The sequence below is a fragment of the Canis aureus genome, chromosome 9 (assembly GCF_053574225.1).
Source record: "Canis aureus isolate CA01 chromosome 9, VMU_Caureus_v.1.0, whole genome shotgun sequence".
In the NCBI taxonomy this organism is placed as follows: Eukaryota; Metazoa; Chordata; class Mammalia; order Carnivora; family Canidae; genus Canis; species Canis aureus.
The window spans coordinates 7,850,843-7,868,101 of NC_135619.1; the positions used below are offsets into that span (position 1 = coordinate 7,850,843).

General features: G+C 42.2%; 1 pseudogene; it reads left to right on the top strand.

The window, feature by feature from the left end:
- Positions 1-8,084: 8,084 nt before the first annotated feature.
- LOC144321342 (mitochondrial pyruvate carrier 2 pseudogene) lies at positions 8,085-8,638 on the top strand (annotated as a pseudogene).
- Positions 8,639-17,259: the final 8,621 nt, after the last annotated feature.

A 17,259-nucleotide genomic window follows, 5' to 3' on the forward strand; every position in this document is an offset into this window, starting at 1 on the left:
CAGGCAAGGTGCTCGGGACGCTGCAGTGAACAAGGAGAAGATTCCTGCCCTCAGAGAACTTAAATTCTAGTGGAGGAGAAGGACAGTAACAGAATGAATAAATTAGAAGATAAAAGTAATAATCGCTGTGAAGAAACTAAAACATGAAGGTGGGAAAGTGTGGTCCTGTAGGTCTTTAGAATTGCTGGTGCGGGAGGCCTCGTGGCCTGAGTGATGCCCAGAAGGCAGCTATGCACAGGTCTGGGCAAGAACATTCCAGGCCCAGGAGATAGCAGATTCTGAGATGGGAAGGAGAAAACCTGGGTGTGCGCTTGAGAAACATAAAGAAGACTGGTGGGCTGTTGTGTAGTGCGTGTGGAAGACTGTGGTGTGAGGTGAGGTCAGAGGGAGAGGCAGCTGGTTTCTAACTGGCTGGTGGTCGACTCCTGACTGCACCTGGCGCTTTGGAGACCCAGCCTCAGTCCTATGGAGACAGCCTCAGCTGCTGAACCTACTGCTTGATTTGAGCCTTTCAGGGCACCATTAAGATCTAGCCATAATTACTGTTGGCAGGAGTCTCCATTCCCTCATGAGGACCCCTCACAGGGGAGTCTTGAATCTGAAATGTCAGGTCGAGGATAAAAAGAACCCATGCTTGTCCTTCATCGACTTTGAAGATCCTCCCCCCTCCATCCCCAGCATCCATTTTCTCTGGGATTGTAATGCAAGGTCACCAGAGGATTTTTTCCCTTATATCTCTGAAACCCATATAAGGGGGTTCCTCAGAGTCCCATCAAAACAGCACTCTTTGCTGATCTGAGCAATGTTAAAGCATTATGTTATGATAGCTAAATAAAGAACAGCCCAGAAGGGAAATGACATCGATGGCTGGGATGTTAGTACCTGGAGCAGCCTCAAGCTCTGCCACACACAGCTCCAACCCACCCTGCCTCCCAGCCCCCAGGACAGGCGATTTTCTCCTCTCACTTTTCTATATTACACTTATATCCTATTCATAAAGGCAGGTGGAAAATTCTTAGTTTTGGAAAATAGCCTTGAATGGAAATAACCAGAAGGCTTCAAAGAGAGTCCCACGGGGGCTGATGCTTCGAGAGAAGGGTCTTTAGACATCAGTGGCCAGCTCACTGATGAGCTTACATGGCACAAAATCAGGCCCAGACTACTCTTCCCTTCCTCTCCTGTCTTCCATAGTGACAGCTGCATTTTAGAAATGAGTGTCTTCCTTGCTTTGGCCTCTGTCCTGTGTCCCAGTCTGGCTCTGAGTCCTGCCAGGTGACCCCAAGGTGGGGGGATGGGGTTTCAGCATCGTGGAGTTGAATCCCTGCTGTGCTCTGACAAGCAGGTGTCTTAGACACACAGCTTACCCTCTTCCAGCTGTAGTGTATTCATGTGAAACCTCCTGACTTACTGAACTACCAGTGCTGTCATTTGACTAGACTTGGTTAATGGTTCTCCTTGTGTGCGAGGGCTGTACCAGGATGGGCGTTTGGAGGGATTGTGCGACCCCTTTAGTGCAGTGTTGGGCAAACCCATGTGCTGACCTAGAGTCCTGAATATTAACCTCTGTGCTCTTCTTACTTCTCTAATGTCTGTGGCCTTCTCCTTGGTTGTCAAAACTTCCAGATGGAAAGAGAAAGAAATGGTTAATATTCGTTTTTGTTTTCTTTTGTCTGACTTCCAAACTAGGTAATTAGGAATTGAAAAGGAAGACCCTGAGGGAAGCAAAACATAGTATATGGCATCATGAAGATTAATAAGAGTTGGAGGGAGAAGCTGACACCATGGCTTCCTCCCCATGAATGAGTATGAAGGTCTTCTGGGGTGGGGTGGGGGGAGGAAGCAGAAGGTGATCCTGGACACAACTGAGGAGACAGCCAGAAGCTATGTGAGAAAGGAACTGATTGGGGTGGGGGGGCACGGCAGGCAGGAATGAGAGCAGTCACTACAGAGAGACAGAGCACCACGCAGCCTCCTGCCCTGCTCACTGCCTGTGGCTCCTCCGGCAGAGGAACACCCATTGGGGTCCCAGATATGGCTGAGCCTCCACCCAAACTGTCCTGTGTGGGACATCTCTTACCCTTGTCACCATTCCAGGGTGCTTGGAAGCTCTTCCCTTGTAAAATAGCAAGGGCCTGAACTTTCAGAGGGGTGGGTGTTGTAGGAAAAAAAACCCCAAAACCACCCCAAACCGAGACCAGTGTGTTGCTGGACAGCAGGGAAAAGAAACCTTATTACACACTTTACGTGACCAGTGATGAATAGCATCAGCAGGGGAGGGTGATTGAGTTTGAGGGAGTCTAGTATGTAGCATCCTTTCTCCCAACATTTGGAGCACAGTCCAGGAACTTGAGAGACGATAAACAGTCAGATTTGAGGAACATAAAACATGAAGCTCTGACTGACTTTAGGGCTTCGGTGGAATAAACATGGGTCACGTTGATTTTTCTTTAACTCTTGGGATTTATAGGGCTTTGGTGCATCACACGACTGTTTTTTTTTTTTTTTTAAGATTTTATTTAGTTATTCTTGAGACACACACACACAGAGGTAGAGACACAGGCAGAGGAAGAAGCAGGCTCCATGCAGGGAGCCTGATGCAGGACTCGATCCCAGGACCCCGGGATCACGACCTGAGCTGAAGGCAGACGCTCAACCACTGAGCCACCTTGGTGCCCCTACGTGACTAATTTTTTTTTTTAAAGATTTTATTTATTTATTCATGAGACACACACACACACACACACACACACACACACACACGCACAGAGGCAGAGACACAGGCAGAGGGAGAAGCAGGCTTCCTGGAAGGAGCCTAATGTGGGACTCGATCCAAGATCCTGGGATCATGCCCTGAACTGAAGGCAGATACTCAACCACTGAGCCACCCAGGTGTCCCTACGACTAGTTTTTATAGTTATGTGATTGTCTTCTGATGGGTGGGGTTGGGCGGGCAGCTTTAGGCCTTTGATTCGCAGTAAGCATAGTTCCAGGATATTTTGACCTAGCAGCTAATGGCAGCTTTATCCACAGGCAAGCAACTGTCTTTATGTAGGCAAGGCAACAAGTGGCAGCCTTACAAACATGCAAGCACTGCATCGGGCTCAGTAAACAGAGGGAGCTGAGGCAAGGTTTTGATTAGAGGGAAAAGAGAATGTTTTCTTATGTCAGCTTTTAGGTCTAGGGAATGGAATAATTTTCTTATTGCTTGGCTGCAAATCTACAGTACAAGACTTTAAAAAGGAAAAGAAGCTACATTTCATGCACTCTAAAAATCATCTATGTGTGAGGTTCTAGCTTTAAAATGATATGCCAGGCAGTGTGCTAGATCAGCCATGCAACCTCTGGTCCTCTCTTATACTATTTTGAAAACTCCACAAGGACCATTTCCAGGGATAGAGAGGGGGCATTATACGACTATAAAGTGGTCAATCCACCAAGAGGATAGAACTATTCTAAATGGATATGAATCTAACATCAGAGAATCAAAATCCATGAAGCAAGCACTCATAGAGCTAAAAGAAGATGCAAATCCATTATTGTTGCAGATTTCAAACACACTTTTCCCAGTGATAGAAAAAAATAGATGGAAAATGAACGAAGATATAGAAGTTTTAAACAAACATTATCAGTCAAGTTGACCTAATTGATGTCTATAGAGTACAACACTCCAAAACAGGAGAATACCACCCTTTTCAAAACAGCAAAACACGTTTTCAAACATGAAATAGTCATCAAGATTCTGAGTCATATAAGTCTCCATAAATTTAAAAGCTCAAACTTACACAAGAGAAGTAAATTAGCATATACACTTCTAATTAGGAATTAATTAGAAATCACCAAGAGAGAGAAAAGAAATCACAAGAGAAATATACCTTAAGAATTCCAAGTTAAAAGCATATTTTAAAAATAACACATGGACCAAAGAAAACCTTGCAGAAAATGAATGTTTTTGAAGCGAATGAAATTGAAAGCACAACACATCAAAAATTTGGGTGTGTATTTAAAGCCGTGTTTAGAGGGAACTTTATGGCATTAAATGCTTTTACTATAAAAGAAGAAATAGCCCAAATAAAAAAAAATTGAAACTTCTACCTTAAGAAACCAGAAAAAGAAGCAAAATAAACCCGAGGCAAAAAGAAGGAAGAAAATAATACAAAGCACACCGGAAATCCATAAAATAGGAAATAAACGAACAATAGAGAAAAGTAATGAAATGAAAAGCTGCAGTAGGTTGAGTAATGGTCCCTCAAAGATGGCCATGACCTGGGAATGTTACTTTTTTTTGCCAGAGGGACTCGCAGACGTAATTTTTTTTTTTTTTAAGATTTTATTTATTTATTCATGAGAGAGACACACACAGAGAGAGGCAAAGACACAGGTAGAGGGAGAAGCAGGCTCCTTGCAGGGACCCCAAAGTGGGACTTGATCCCGGTTCCCGGGATCATGCCCTGAGCAAAAGGCAGACGCTCAACCGCTGAGCCACCCAGGCATCCTATTGTGATTTTTTAAAAAGTTTTTAAGCCAAAGAGACTATCCTGGAATATCGGAGTGGGCCCATTGTCATCGTAAGCATCCTTATTAGAAGGGCCAGGAGAGTCAGGGTTAGAGACATGATGGCAGAGGCAAAAAAGTGGGACATGGAAGGAGGGGTTATGGACCAAAGAAGGCAGATAGCCTCTAGAAACTGAAAAAGTCAAGAAAGTGCATGTTCCCCTCAGAACTGCCAGAAGGAACCTGCCAACACCTTGGCTTCAGCTCCATGAGACTGATTTAGGACTTCTGCCTTCCAGAACCATACAGTAATAAATCTGTGTTGTTTGAAGCCACAAAGTTTGTGGTAATTTATCACAGCAGCAGTAGGAGATGAATACAATAATCCTTTGAAAGATCAATAAAATAGATAAATCTCTGGTCAGACTTACCAGGAAAATAAGAGAGAAAATATGAATTAACAGTATCAGGGATGAAAAGGGATTACTCCACATGTTAAAAGGATATTAAAATAATGAATGACATGTGTCAGTAAATTCTACAGCTTGAGTGAAATGGACAGTATCTTGAAAAGATAGAAATAACTGTAGTTCAGTCAAGAAGAAATATATAACCTAAAATGATAGAGAAATAAAGTCTCTTTATGAAAGAAATTAAATTCCTAATTGCAAATCTTACAACAAAAACAGCAACCACAAGAAAATTCTGGGCCCAGATGGCTCCACTGTGAATTTTTCCAAACATGTAAAGAAGAAATAATACCAATTTTACAGAAATTCTTCCATAAAGTGGAAGACAAGAAAATACTTCTCTGCTTATTTTATGGGGTCAGCGTAAAATAATTTGCTAAAATTAGTCAAAAATATAAAAGAAGAAAACTATAGGCCGATATTGCTCATGAGTATAGGTGCACAAAATCATCAACCGAATTTTAGTAAACTGAATCCAATTTATATATAAAAAGGATAATACATAATGACCAAGTAGGGTTTATCTCAGAAACGCAAGGTTGATTCAATATTAGAAATAAATTAATATCAGACATCGTATTAACAGGTAAGAAAGACTCTCACAGATGCAGATGAAAAATTGGAAACTGGAAATTCTATTTTATTTATTTATTTGTAAGTAGGCTCCACACCCAGTGTGGAGCCCAACACAGTGCTTGAGCTCACAACCCTGAGATCAAGACCTGAGCTGAGATCAAGAGTTAGGTGCTTAACCGACTGAGCTAATGCCCAGCTACCCAGGCACCCAGGCATTTCAATTTAAAATGAAATTTTAAAATATCATTTACAATAGCATTGAAAGATATGAAATAACTAAGATAAATTTAACAAGATACATGAGAAATCTATACACTGAAAACTGAAAAATGCTGCTGAGAAAAAAAAATTAAAGGCCTAAATTAGTAGAGAGATTACCATGTTCATAGGTTGGAAAACTCAATATTGTTTCCCTCCAAATTGATCTGGATGTCCCAAGCAATACCAATAGGAATTCCTGTAGGGATTTTGTAGAAATTGACAAGGTGATACAAAAATGTATATGATAATGCTAAGGCCTAGAATAGGCAAAAACGTTTTGAAAAAGAAGAATAAAGCTGGAGGACTCATGCTAATTTTAAGACTTTCCATAAATCTACAAGTAATAATGATAGTGGGGTATTGGCAAAAGAACAGACATGTGTATCAGTGGACCAGAATAGAGTTCAGAAAGAGACCCACACAAATATGAGCAATCAATTTATAAAAATATTTTATTTAATTATTAGAGAGGGAGAGAGGATGTGCACGAATGGGGGAGTGGCAGGGGGAGAGGGAGAGAGAGAATCACAAGCAGAGTCCCTACTGATGGGGCTCCAACTCACAGCCTTGAGATCACCACCTGAGTGAAACCAAGAATCAGATACTCCACAGACCGAGCCACCCAGGTGTCCCTGAGCAATTGATTTTTGACAAAAGTACTGAGGTAATTCAATGGAGAAGGAACTTTTTTTAACAAATGGTGTCAAAACAAACTTATGGGGGGAAAATACTTTGACTTTTCTCTCACACCAGATACAAAAATTGACCTGAAATATAAGAGCTAAACTACAAAATTTCAAGGAAAAACTTGAGAGAAAATTTGTTGTGAACTTTAGGTAGGCAAAAATTCTTTAGAACTTGAACATCAAATTAAAAACTTCTCTTTAAGTGACACTGTTAAGAAGATGCAAAGATAAAACGCAGCCTAGGAAAAGATATTTGCAAAACATATATTCAGGAAAATTATTTGTTTTCAGAATATATAAAGAACTCTTAGGATTCAATGACAAGATGAGACAACCTGATTTTTAAGAAATAGGCAAAGTTTTTTTTTTTTTTTTAAGAAATAGGCAAAAGTTTTAAAGAGACACTTCACAGTATAAGACAGATATTTGGGAAATAAGCACATAAAGAGATGCTCACCATCACTAGTCATTAGGAAAACACAAATTAAAACCAAATTGAGATAATATAACATACCATTAGGGTGGCTAATATTAACAAGACTCTCAAAATCAAATGACAGGAGATCATGGAATGCAAATGAGAACAGCTTCTGGGGAGTCCAGGTGGCTCAGTAGCTTATGCATCTGCCTTCGGCTCAGGTCATGATCCCAGAGTCCTGGGATGGAGCCCTGCATCCAGCTCCCTGCTCAGTGGGAACTCTGCTTCTCCCTCTCCCTCTGCCCCTCTCCCTGCTTGTGCTCTCTCTCTCTCTCTCTCTCTCTCTGTCTGTCTCTCTCTCAAATAAATAAAATAATAAAAAAAAAATCCTCTCTCTCCTTCTTCCTTTCCCCTCTCCAATCATGCACACTCTCTAAAAAAAAGAAAAATGAGAAGAGCCTCTTTAAAGAACAGTCTGGCAGTTTCTTAAATAGTTAAATATATACTTACAATATGGCCCAGAAATTCCACTGCTAGGTGTTTATCCAAGAGAATCAAAAAAATATGTTCACAGAAATACTTGTATGTGTGTATTTAAAATTGTCCCAAGCTTGAAACTACCCAAATGGCCGTTAACACTGGTAGTTGGGCCAATTTTGGTACATCCATACCATAATATGATTCAGGGATAAAAATGAGCTGCTACTGATACGTGCAACAACCTGGATGAATCTCAAAAGCCAGATCTAGAAGACCACATACTCTATGATCCATTTATTTATTTTTTAAAAAGATTTTTATTTATTTATTTGACAGAGAGAGAATAAGCACAAGCAGGGTGAGCTGCAGGTAGAGCGTGTGAGAGAAGTAGGCTCTCGAGCGCGAGACCTTGGGATCATGACCTGAGCTGAAGGCAGACCCTTAACTGACTGGGCCACCCAGGTGCCCCTCTATGATCCATTTATATAGAACTCTAGAAGACAGAGAACAGATTAGTGAATCCTGTGGCTAGGGAGAGTAAATAGACTTCAAAAAGACACAAAGGAAAGTTTTGAGGGATGATGGGAATGTTTTCTATCTTGATGGTCATGGTGGTTACATGACGATACATTTGTCAAAATTCATCAAACTGTCTCCTTAAAAATGGTGAATTTTTTTTCTTTTCTGGGCCCTGGCCTCCTGATGGGCTTGCAGGAGGGCAGGCTGAGTGGCAGGAAGGGCACCCTAGGGGAGAGGAGGACACCAGGCACGGTGGCAGGAGGAGGTGAGGTGTGGCCTTCGTGTCAGCCGGGGACTGGCGCTCAGCCACTCTCCCACCTGGCCGTCCACGATCACTCCTCCACAGGGACAGCAGCCACTGGTGCCCGGGGCCTTCAGGCCACCTACCACTGGGTCTTTGATAAGGTGGAGCTCCTGGTGCTGGAGAAATTGAGGCCAGTGTACAATCACTGGGCAGGTCCCCCAAACAGCTTTTTTTTCTCCCTGGGCTCCTATTACAAAATGGGGACTGGTGTGTGCTGGGTTGGCTGACAAGGCCAGACCCGCAGAGCAAGTCAGCGCAGCTCATCCTGCTGTTGTGAGGCAGTAGGCTTTATTTGGCCAAGATACTCACTTGTAATTATTCCAAAAACCCGGAGTGTGTCTGCTGTTAACCTCTTTGTGGGGCAGCAGGAGCCTCTCGGCTCTTTCCTATTTGGAGATACAACCAAGAACTAAAAGGTAAAGTCAACAGATAAGAGTTCCTGACCACCTGAACAATCTAGCTGTGGCCGTAACTGCTGGGACTAAATTGATTTATTATTTTGTGATTGATAAGGTGATATGAACTGTGTTAATGTTTGGAAGGCATAAAAAAAAAAATCAAACTGTATCCTGGGAGCTAATACTTGATTCAAAAGAAAAATAAAGCAAACTTTTAAAAAAGAATTTTTATTTATTCCTTTGAGAGAGAGAGAGCAAGCAGGGGGAGAGGCAGGGAGAGAGGGAGAAGCAGGCTCTCCACTGAGCAGGGAGCCCGATGTGGGGCTCGATCCCAGGACTCTGGCATCATGACCTCAGTCAAAGGCAAACAGATCCTTAACCATCTGAGCCACCCAGGTGCCCCTAAAGCAAGCTTTTCATTTAAAAAATGGTGAATTTTATTGTATGTAAGTCATGCCTCAATATGGCTGATTAAAAGAAAATTTGCTGCCTTTTTCTGAAGAGAACTGGGGCAAGAGAGAATTCAAATCCTATGCCACTGCTGCAGAACAAGACCTAGCTTGAAGGGCCACTCGGAGCCTGGACCATTCAGAAGCTGAGGACCTACAGGTCTTGAGGAGGACGTGTTGGATCCTTGTGTCTCACTGGGCCCCGGGCCACAGTTTTGGAAGCAACGGTAGCCTCCGTTCAGGAATCTGCTGAGAGTGATTTTCCAGCTGAAATTAATGTGAGATAAGGGCGAAAGCTTCCGGAGGAGGCAGGCGTCCTGCGTCTGAGAAATTTCAGAACAAGAAACAGTGACAACCACCCCTATGACAGAGCCCTGAAAATGCCTCTTCCCAAGAGCTAGTGGGGACTGAGTCACATGCGCTTCAGCGGTGGCATGCTGGAAACACAGGGCTTTGAGGCAAATGGAAATCAAGATGTTTTCAATACGTTGGGTTGGAAATGAAGGGACCATAAAATAAGAGCCAGTGCTGGGGACTGCCACTGCTAAAGATTTCGAGACTTTCTTAGAGGGGAGCCAGGTGTCAAGTTCCACCTTTGAAGTGCTAAGACAGTAAGCATTGATGGCCTTCTTGTCCCCTGCCCGTAATAAGGAGAAATGTGGTGCCACAGAGCATGTTGTTTTTCCAACAAAGACATAGAATGAGCAGCATCACGGCAAGAGTGCAACCAAGGATTCTGCCCATTTCTGTGTATTTGTCCCCTCTCAGATGTCGAATCTTGGTTATGGCCTTTTGGCCATTATAAGTAGAGGATTCTGGGAATATAATTTTGCCTGAGATACCTGCTAACTGCTAAGGATTGACGTGCTTTCTAAAATAAGTGGTTCAAGGGGAGCCTGGGTGGTATAGACAGTTAAGGATGGGACTCTTGATTTCTGCTCAGGTGGTGATCTCGGGGTCGTGAGATCGAGCCCTAACACCAGCTCTGTGCTCAGCGTGGAGTCTGCTTGAGATTGTCTCTCCCTCTCCTTCTGCCTCTCCTGCTCTGTCTCTCTAAAATAAATAAATAAATCTTTACAATAAGTGGGTTGAAGTCTGGTACTTTGATATTCATTAGTGTTGTCTTTGCTCTTAGAAGTGAGGCACAGATGAGGACAGCTGAAACTTCAAGGTCCTAAGAGAACTACTCCTCTTCCAGGGGAAGAGAACTTGCCTGCAGCTGCTAAAAGAACCACAGTCCCATCTAAATACGGGGATTACTCTAGATGGGCTCAGAAGAATAAGGAATTGAGGAGGTTGGAATTTGGAACTTTCTTTTGACTTTTAACATAGAGGTGAGATAATTTGGTTGTAGACTTTCCTAGTCAGGGGATTTCATTTTGGAGTTGTAATTTCAACCTGGGAAATTTGGGAGAAGGCATATACCCAAATTGGAATATTTTTATTAACAAATTATTTAGTTTCATAAAGAATCTCTAATGAGCTCTTTTGGCAATGTGGCCGGACCTAATGTAGGGTGGGAGACAGAATGAGGAGTGCTCTAGTCCAGTATGGCTTTTGAGTTTTTAAATTTATGTTATGACCCACTATGTAGCTTTCTGTGGACAAAAGTCATTACTGTGCATTACCAGTCTCATGAAAGAGTAGTGCTCAATATTGAAAGAGAAGCCTCATGAAGTGGGGGCTATACTATTCCCATAAACAGCAGATTCCTTCCCCTGGATGGAGTGCCACACCTTTGCAAGACCACAGAATTAGGGCTTAAACCCAATGGGTTAGAAGGAAAACAAAAAACTGAGGAACAATAGGAGGAAACACTCCTTTCTCTTCTTCTTCTTTTTTTTTTTTTTGATAGGTGTGATTTTAGTTTTTTATTTTATTATTTTTTAAAGACTTTATTTATTTATTCATGAGGGACACAGCTAGAGAGAGAGGCAGAGACATAGGCAGAGGGAGAAGCAGGCTCCATGCAGGAAGCCCAACATGGGACTCGATCCCCGGTCTCCAGGATCATGCCCTGGGCTGAAGATGGTGCTACACCGCTAAGCCACCAGGGCTGCCCACTCCTTTCTCTTCTTGATTCCAGTGCTCATCAAGGTTGAGAACCATTGCAGGAGAGCGGTGATTCACCACGTAGGCACTAGTTAGAAATACAGATCCTTAGGCCTCAGACCTACTGAAGCGGAAACTCCTAAATGGGTCAGGTAATCTGTGTTCATAACAAGCACTTTAGTTCCTTTAGTTCGTTCTGTTTTCTCCTTCTTTGGAAACTGCCTACCTATGGCAAATATGCTGCTTTGGCCTATCATCCCCACTATCCACTATGTGGCAAATCTGAAGGGTGGGCACTGTCCCCGATCAGAGAGGCTCAAAGCCCAGGAATTTTAGTTTAGAAAACAGTAATGAGTTTATTCACCTTTCATGCCCATGTTCCCAAGAGCTCTATCATTAATAGCCATTTTCCATCTGTCTGGCTCCTGTGTTTATCTCTCGCTTGGTTGGTTCTGAACTTGGGCAGGGAAGAGGGATGATGTTTATTGGGCCCCCCTCAATCATGATCTTTATGCTTAACCTAGATTCAGTGTGGCCCATGTGCCATCCTTGAATCAGGCTCATGAGGCTGTTTGAATCTTATTTAGCACCTGCTCCGTGAAGGTGCTGGGGTTTATGAATAAGGATTGTTAAGCCAACAATTATTTCTGAGGTTCTGCTGTCTAAATGCCTTCACCATGTTCCTACATGGCTCCACTACCAGGAATTCATGTGTTGCAACAGAATCAAGGAAGAGAATATTATTCACATTATAGGCTGGAGACTCTCTGTCAGAAATCAGTCAAGAATAAGAAAGGATGGGGGCATTTGGGTGGCTCAGTGGTTGAGTGTCTGCCTTTGGTTCAGGTTGTGATCCTGGGGTCCTGGGATCAAGTCCCTCATTTCCCTCTGCCTGTGTCTCTGCCTCTCTCTCCATGTCTCTCATGAATAAATAAATAAAATCTTAAGAAAAAAAAAGAATAAGAAGGGACAAAGAGGTTAATTCTTTATGTTTGTAACACCCAGATATGCTTCCAAAGGTAGTGGCTCATGTCAACTTTTGGATTCTTTAGGGAAAAGACATAGATTATACTATTCCTCATTCATGAGCACAGATAATCAAGAGTCAACATCCCTTGGGGAAGATCTAAAATGGAAGACATTTCCCAAACCAGATAGAGGCAAGCAGCTAGGAGTTGTGTTCAACCTGATTTCTAAGTTTTATGAGTGCAAACATGTACATTTCCCCTCCCATGACAGTATTTTGTGATTAACTTTGCAATTTCCTTTCTTTTTATAGCCTTTGGGTTTCTAAGAGTAAATTAGCTGTATGTCAATAAAGTCTATATTTCCATTATTTCAACCAAACTGTGCCATGTCCTAAGGTTAATTGTTGAAGTTTAGATGAGGACACAGCCTTAGGGAAAAAGGTAAAATATGAGGATTAAGTGTAGGCTTTTGTGTATCATTGACTCTTTTCCCAGAGATTGGTCCCCTAACGTTTTCCCTAAAATAAGACTGATGCAGAACCAGGCATTATAGTCATTAACATGTGCAACTTGGAAACAGAAATAATCTAGCATGACTGCCCACTAGATTATGTGTGAGCTGGCCTAGCACTGAGGCCCACCTTCAAGATGGTTGTAGGTAAGTGAAAAGGCCAGTCTCTCCTTGGCTTATAAATGTGTTATGCTGATAGATTTCCAAAACTTCCTTTATAATCAATAGTTGTTGAGAACTTAAAAAACTTTAAAAAGTCATTTTTTCGGGATCCCTGGGTGGCGCAGTGGTTTAGCGCCTGCCTTTGGCCCAGGGCGCGATCCTGGAGACCCGGGATCGAGTCCCACGTCGGGCTCCCGGTGCATGGAGCCTGCTTCTCCCTCTGCCTGTGTCTCTGCCTCTCTCTCTCTCTCTGTGTGACTATAATAAATAAAAATTAAAAAAAAAATTAAAAAAAAAGTCATTTTTTCTTTTCTTCTGTAGAAATTTGTAGATGGTATAATTTTGAACCACATATCATAACACAAGTGAGAAATTATCGAAAATTAAGAACATTCAGTGAGGTAGCTTGCTTCACCATTAGATAATTGAATCTATAATTAAAAATAACTTTCCTCTGGAAAAGCAAGAACCAACTAGAAAAATACAATGAAAAAATGATTTACAATAGCAAAATACTATGGAATTTACACGAAGAATATCAGAAAAATTGACTCAGGACTCTAATCCTTTAATAAATGAAAAGGCATGTTTCTGGATGAGAAACAAAATTTGTAAAGTTGTTAAGTTTTCCCCAAATTGTTTATGGGATTAACCTGTTTCAATCAAAATCCCAGTGTAAAACTTTATTTTAAAAATTTTTTTTTTTTAATTTTATTTATTATTTATTTAAGTCACAGACAGAGAGAGAGAGAGGCAGAGACACAGGCAGAGAGAGAAGCAGGCTCCATGCACCGGGAGCCCGACGTGGGATTCGATCCCGGGTCTCCAGAATCGCGCCCTAGGCCGAAGGCAGGCGCCAAACCGCAGCGCCACCCAGGGATCCCCTATTTTTAAAATTTTTTAAAAAAAGATTTTATTTATTTATTCATGAGGGACACCCACATAGAGAGAGAGAGAGGCAGAGAGACAGGCAGAGGGAGAAGCAGGCTCCATGCAGGAAGCCTGATTAGGGACTCGATCCCATGTCTCCAGGATCACGCCCTGGGCTGAGGGCAGGCGTTAAACTGCTGAGCCACCCAGGGATCCCCCAATGTAAAACTTTAGAAAACCTAAAAAGAGCAAAACTGATCAAGAATCTTTACAATAATACACCACAGGATCAGTCCTGGGAAGGCACTGCTGGCCTTGTCAGGAAAAGTCAGGAAAGTCTGGGTGACAGGAGGCCAAAGATAACATATATCCACTACGGTGAAGACCCTGGAATCCTGTCTCTCGAGAGGCAATGTGAGTTAGCCGCTGGAGACAATTTCTAAAAATAAAACAGAAAGTCGTCTTATCTGTGGAGATTAGGCCTCCAAGTAGCCCACAGGCGCATTTAATCCATAATTTGTCTGCAATTTACAATACAATACTATATATACACGTTTGCAGTGAAAGTACTCTCATTATTGCAGCACTTGTAATTCATCAAACAAAAGAAACAATGTTGGATAGAAGGGAAAGATAAAATTCTGGACAGGACTTCTATGCCCTTTCCAGTGTGCTAGAATTTGATGACACTGGTACCTTTAGGGTAGTTTTCTTTTACTTAGTTTCAAGGGAATTTTAAGTAATTCATTCTCTTTTTTCAAAACAAAATGCTTTTCAAAAGGAGGAGAAAATGTTTCCTTAAGGTAACCAGGCCAGAATTAAAGGAGAGAGCAGAAGGAGGGATTCGGGTAAGGGATGTGTGTGTGTGTGTGTGTGTGTGTGTGTGTGTGTTGTTGTGACAAATAGCATTGCTTACATAGAATTAAATGAGTCTGACAGCTGGAAAGTCCAAATAAAAGTGGAGAGTGTAGCATGGGCAGTCCCCCCAGAAGAAATTTACCAAAGAAGAGAAAGAAAATTTGTTGAGTGAGATAGATACATAATTTCTTTTCTTTTCTTTTCTTTTTTTTTTTAAAGGATTGTTTATTTATTTGAGAGAGAGGGTGAGATAGAGCAAGGGGGTGAGATGGGGGCGAGGGGCAGAAGGAGAGAGAAGCCGGGCTCCATCCCAGGACTCTGGGACCATGACCTGAGCTGAGCCATCCAGACACCCCTAGATACATAATTTCTTAAATTGCCCCTAGATTGTGTTGACCCAGAACTGTGTCATTTCTTGATATGGAGGACAACTCTAGAAATTTCCAGGAGGCTGCTTAGCAGGTGCTTTGCAAATGCCCATTCATGCATAGGAGAGCTCCTAAGCTGAATGCTCATAACTAGGAGCATGCAAACAAATTGATTTATGTATCGGCTAAACCAGCTAAGTTTTAGCAATGCCAGTTCTTTGTACCCTTGGGTATTATCTGGAGGTAAATCAGAAGCTTCTAGATCCTTATGGTGCCTTGTAGGCAGTACTGAATTTTTGTCCTGGCTTGATTTCCCCCTCTTTGCATGGGCTCAGCCAGTATCTCAGTGGCGGGGCAGTTAAAGCAGGGGGCGGGGGGAGCAACTCCAACCTTCTTACAAATTGTTCATGAATTTTCAAGTGTGCCTGTTGGGCACTGATAGTGGCAACCTCCTTAGACCTCCTAGTGGATAATACCCTTGGACACGGTTGCTGGAGAGGCAGTAAATGAACTGAACTCCTTGTCCAGCATGTTAGATCAAAAGCAAACAGGCAAGGCTGTGCCAAGTTTAATTTACAAAATAGCCCCAAGGAAATGAATGCAAATGTAAACCTGGCTGCTCTCTGTGAGGATATAGGTGGTCCCTATCTGTTCTGTGACGACATCTGCTGCCCAGCAAACCGTCCTGGTGCTGAAAATCAATTTGAGCAAAGGCAGATATGTAGGGGTCAGCACTCAGGTAGGAGCTGTCTATCATCGCCAAGTGTCAGAGAGAACCTCAGCTGACACAAGACCAGAACTACCATAGGATTCGCTTCTGAATTGCAAAGAGATAAATATGAAATGCATACAGCTTATAGAGATTCATGATTAGCAATCAAATTCCTTTTGTAAATAGAATATTGCATTCCTCCTTGCAGTGCTGTGCCTTTTGCTAGCCAAGTCTCACAGGCTGGGTTAGTTCTGAGTCACTCAAATGAGCTTCTTGAGACTTTCAGAGGAAAGCCCCAAATCCAGCTGAAAGAAGTACAAACACATTTAAGTGGAAAATTGGATCCTCCTATCTGAGGGCATCTTGCATTTCCACTTTGGCTTACTTATTTGCAAATAAAACTTTCTACAGAAATCTTATGGAGAAATTCAACAATAAGGTTTTATATTTATTCCTGTGAATATCAGCAGTGCTGAAAAGTCTTATCCCAAAATTAACAAAGAGGAGCTATCCTGATTAATAATCTTTTGTACTTAGAAAGCCCCAAGCAAGTTTGGGAAATTTTGTGATAAACACAAATGTACAAATATAGAGCACATTTTGCTGCATTTTGGGTCTAATCTGAACTATCAGAGTCAGGGCCTTGGGACACTACAGTGTCATTTTTGTGAAGGTAAAATGATTAGCAGTGCCCTGGCGTTCACAGTGAGCATCCGTTCTGATCTTTTTCCTTTTCTTCTTCCCCTCTACCTTTTGTATTACTATTCTGCCTCCTTTCTCATCCTGGGGAAGCAGGCTTCCAGTCACTCCGATGATCTGATGATTAATGGGGCCTGTCCCTTTGAGGATTATTTTGTCTTCTTCCTTCCTGTCAAGTCCCCTTAGGTTTCAAATCACAGGCCTAAGGATAATCCCCCACTCCCCATCTTTTATCCCCTCTGAACATCTCTGGCACCTAGTTTTGTACAAGAGCTAACACGGAATTGGCACAATCACTTCATGAAACTCTTTGGAAGTATCTGTAACAGCTGGTCGCACGCGTGCCCTGTGGCCCTGCAGTTCTACTGTGCATGCGTGCCCAACCAAAACGTGCATGCGTGCACAGGAGAAACACGTGTGCGTTCTCCTGTCAGCGCTCTTCAGGATAGTAAAGACCCGGAACTAACCCATCATAAGTAGTCAATGAAAAATTGTGGCATATTTATAAATAAATACAACAATGAGAATGAACAAACTGCAACTAAGGATGTGAATTACCTTCACAAAAATAATGTTGAGCCAAAGAATCCACACACAAGAGTATATACTGTGTGTGCATTTCAAAAAGAGGCAAAACTAATTTAAGATGTTGGAAGTGAGGATAGTAGGAACGGGGGTCGGATAGTAGGGGCGGGGGCCAGCTGGTGACAGGAAGGAGACAGCACCAGGGCTTCTTAGATCCCAAGATGATCTGTTTCTTCGTAAGTGCTGGTTATATAGTTGTGTTCGTGTTGTATACTTTTCCATTTGTATGTTATGTTATAATAAAAGATCTTTTACTCTGAAAGAAAAGGATCAAACACCGAAAATCATTCTGAGATACTTCATGTTTTTCCAAAAAACGTAACCTTTCCTGTACAAAACTTTGTCACCAAACAGCAAGCTCAGTTCTACCACAGAACCAGCTACCCTTGGCTATTATCTTAGTAGTCACTGGTGGGGTTTTG